The sequence below is a fragment of the Gavialis gangeticus genome, unplaced genomic scaffold (assembly GCF_001723915.1).
Source record: "Gavialis gangeticus isolate Ggan-Ray unplaced genomic scaffold, GavGan_comp1, whole genome shotgun sequence".
Lineage (NCBI taxonomy): Eukaryota > Metazoa > Chordata > Crocodylia > Gavialidae > Gavialis > Gavialis gangeticus.
Genome location: NW_017729032.1, coordinates 7,124,499 through 7,128,801, shown reverse-complemented (window position 1 = coordinate 7,128,801; position 4,303 = coordinate 7,124,499).

Sequence of the window (4,303 nt, the reverse complement as noted above, 5' to 3'; positions counted from 1 at the left end):
AAAAAAAAAAAAAAAAAAAAAAAGAATCTCTCTCAGGCCATCTCTTTCTTCCCTGCTCTGAGAAGATGGTACTTATTTAGAGGGTTAGAGAAGCATCTTTATTTAAAATAATAAGGTTACCTATTTAAAGGGTTGGAGAAGATGGAAGGGTACTTATTTAGCAGAATAAGTCCCAACCTATAAATTAAGTCGCACTTGAGGGCTATAATAATGACTCAAGTAGGGGCATAGACCCTCACTACAGCTATGACAACATTAACATAAACCTGTCTGATAGCTGGACACCGCACGCTTTCAAAAGCTTGTCTTAGTCTATCCTAACCATGCAGTTGGTCCAATAAAAGATAGCACCCCACAAAAACCTTGCCCCTTGCATGCTTACTGGCCCATCGCAGCTACAACGTGTTTCCAGCATTTCCTGGTACATTTGCCACTCTGCTTTCCTACACGTAGGAAATAGGAATCCCTATGAGGGAAAGAGCTGGGAAGAGAACTAGGTGGGAAACATTATTCCCATCTGGCAATAATTCAGTATTGTTTTTTCTGTTCAACATTAGGATGAAACCAAAGGTTTTTGAGGTTTTTCTGCTTGAAAAAAAACAAAAAAAATGGGCGGGGAAAAGTGAAAGAAGGTCATAACCCTATATCACTGCAGAATAGCCAAATATCCTGGTGGTCAGGACGCTTGTCTTAGGTGGGGAAAGACTAGGTTCAAATCTGTGCTCCAAAGCAGGTGGTGCTAGGCCTTGATCCAGGTTCCCTTACATCTCAACGGGGTCCGCCACACACCTCATAAGTGACCAAAAATTCCATTTGGACCAGAGTTTTATCTGAACCGATACGTTCCTGAGCAAAGTTTTAGTTTTGATTAACAGGATTTTCCAACAAAAAACCCCAACATGCTTACTTGGAAATTTCCTAACAGGCTCTATTTGGGAACGCATTTGTGAAAAGAAATATTACTATTGTGGGGTTAAGTGTGCGTGTGATGGGAAAAAGAGAGAGTTTCTTTTATAGGATTGTGCATTAAGATGGAGAGATGTTTAAAGTCAAAGAAGATTCCAGGCATCAGGATCCTCTCTGCAGCATGGACTTTGCGCCATAGAGTGTGTTTTAATTGCTTCTTCCTAACTGAGCTCAGCTCCACACAAATCCAAATCAGATCAAAGTTGCATTTGATTACATTTTTAAGGTTCTTAGTAATTATTATTCCAAGTTAATTTAATCTTTTTAGATAGCTGCTTAAGGTTCCCTTCTTCAAAGTGAGAATTTTAGCCAATTATAGCAGTGGGTAAATCAGTTCCATTTAACTTTATAATTTTTTTTTTTTTTTTCCCCAAACAAATCTGTTGCATTTAACATTTTCAAAATAGGTAATCCGTGTTATAGCTTCACAGGTACAGAGGTGACAGTGCTATCATATCTCAAATATTAGCAAACTTGTAAAAGATCAACAGGTATTATCTTCTTTCATGGATATATCGGTGGTTATCAGCACAATATTTTTCATCAATGAAGAATTCTGTCACAAGTATACTTTGTAAGTCTCTTGTACCTTTTCCTTTATAACACTGAGGAATATATCCTCAAAACAACCAAAAGGGATGCTGGGTAAGGATAAATGTTTCTTCTCTTCATAAATGTGAAAGCTAAGATAGAACATGAATAAGTAAGCTTCCCAGGTCGGACAGGAAACTTCTGACAGAGCTGGGGATTCAGTTTTTATCCTCTGACTGCCTTTTCTTTTAATCTATCTGACCAGCAGCTAAGTGTTTTGGCTTGAATTTTCATTTAAAAAAATGGGAAATAGGTGAGGTTTGAAACCCATTGTCATGCTTATATAGTTCCTTTATAGCATAATTTTTGGTCGGGGCAGTTATAGACTCATAGAAAATGAGGGTTGGCAGGGACCTCAAGCGGTCACATCCAGCCCACCCCCCTGCTCAAAGCAGGACCATTCCCAGCTTTATCATCCCACTCAAGGCTTTGCCTAGCTGGGTCTTAAAAACTTCCAAGGATGGAGATTACACCACCTCTCTGGATAACCTGTTTCAGTGCTTTACTACCTTCCTAGTGAGAGAGTTTTTTCCCCTAATATCTAACCTCAATTTCCCATGCTGCAACTTGAGACAGTTGCTCCTTGTTCTGTCACCTGTCACGACTGAGAACAGCCCAGCTCCATCCTCTTTGAACCCCCACTGCAGGGAGTTGAAGGCTGCTATTCGATCCCCCTTCAGTCTCAGCCTCTACTCATAAGTCACGTCCCCCAGCCCCAGAACCATTTTCTCTGCCCTCCGCTGGACGGTCTCTACTTTGTCCACATCCTTGCTGTAGCAGAGGGACACATTTCTCCAGATGTGGCCTCACCAGTGCTGAATAGAGGGGCATAATTGCTTCCCTTGACCTGCTGGCAACACACTTACCAGTGCAGTCCAAGATGCTGTTAGCCATCTTGGCAACAAGGGCACACTGCTAACTTGTATTCAGCTTATTGTCCCCTGTCACCCCCAGGTCTTTTGCTGCAGAGCTGCTGCCCAGCCAGTCAGCCCCCAGCCTGTATCAGTGCATAGGATCATTCTATCCTAAGTTCAGGACTTTGTATTTGTCCTTGTTGAACTTCATGAGATTCAAAAGGCACTGAGTACTTCAGCCTTTTCTGCATCATCTGTCACTAGATTACACCCCCCATTCAGTAAGGCACCCACAATTTCACTTCAAGTCCCTTGCTAGCTGCAACTCCAAGTGCACTTTGGCCTTTGTGATTTCATCCCTGCATACCAGGCAATGCTGTTATATTCCTCTTACTCACCTCGCTAATTCTCAGCCTCTTTTAGTCTAAGATCATGTGTAAGAGGGGACATACCGAACCCCCACCCCCACACACATAACTGACAAGGACTTTTAATGTCTTTGACTTTTCCCTACCCTAGCTGTTGCACACTACATGCTAAAACTATTGTCTCAGAATGTCTTTCATGTACAGGGAGACTTAGTTATAACTGTATTAATCTGAAGTCAGTCAGAAGGAAGAGTAGTTAAGTACATTTATTGACTAACTAAATAAGACACATATATAGAGAGAACAATAGATTTTGTGAAGCCAAGTTCACCTCAGCAGATGCTGTGGATGGACATGCAGAAAACAGTATAAAAAGGAGAGAGGAACAAGAAAACAGAAGACAAGGGAAGGGGACAGGGCAGTGCTTGGAGAGAAAAGCAAGGCTGCCTATACACATGCTCAGGAAGGTGGAGGATGCTTTATTTAGAGCAGTTTCTGGATAGTGCCTCTAATTAAAATGCCACAGCGTCATGTGTATTATGCCCCCATGCATTTTTAAGTGGCCATGGAATACTTTATCTAAAGCTAATTCACAAGATTTAGAAAAAGAACCCCTGCAGCCATTGTAAAACATGCAGGGACATGGGTGACTAGTGCCACCTTAGTCAGGGGGGACATGTGCTCCCCCCCCAACCTGTCAGTGACCGGGGGTGTCTTTCCCCACAGCAAAACTTACCAACCGGTGAATGGTTGCGCTGTTCTCGAAAGCAGCCGTGGCATGCTCAGAAGTGGCCATGGGGCTTCCAGAAGCAGCCATGGCCTACACCTGGTGCTCACGCTCCTCGGCCGGCACTCACAATGGGGGCACCAGTGCTCCTGCCTGCCCATCGCTGGAGCGGGGAGCATAGCCTGACAGGGGTGCACCAGCAGTCTCAGGGGGTGCACATGCACCCCCATCCACCCCCTACGTGTCACCACTGGGCAGGGACATAACGGCAAGGCAATGCTGGAGTGTTCTATTAGGACATGAAGCAGACTTGATTAATTAAATCTGCCCCAATGTGTCCTAATTAGAACACAAATGAGCATGTGCATAGGTAGCCCAAGTGAGTGATAAACCCAAAGAAATACAGGGGGCCACAAAAGGAAATCCAGTGAACGTGATAAGAATCTGTGGTCCCTGTTTAAGCCATCCTTAACACAGTTTGAGAATGATTTCTTGATCCACAGTTGCCCATTCAAACAGTTTTTAAAGTTGTTTTGTTTGAGAATAGCAATCATGGGGTCAACGATGGGGTGTCCAAGGGGGCTGAAGTGTTCTGCCACAGGCTTTTGAGTCTTGTGTGCTGAAGTGAACTTGGGTTCATGAAAGCATGTCTGCATTGCCTTCAGAATGTCTTGCCACCTTAAAGCTCATTACCATGCATAGGGTCTCACCTTTCTTCCTATTACAGCATGGCATTCGAACTTCTTAAATCCATATACCCCCCGCCCGGCTGATACAGACCGCACGACCAACTCCAT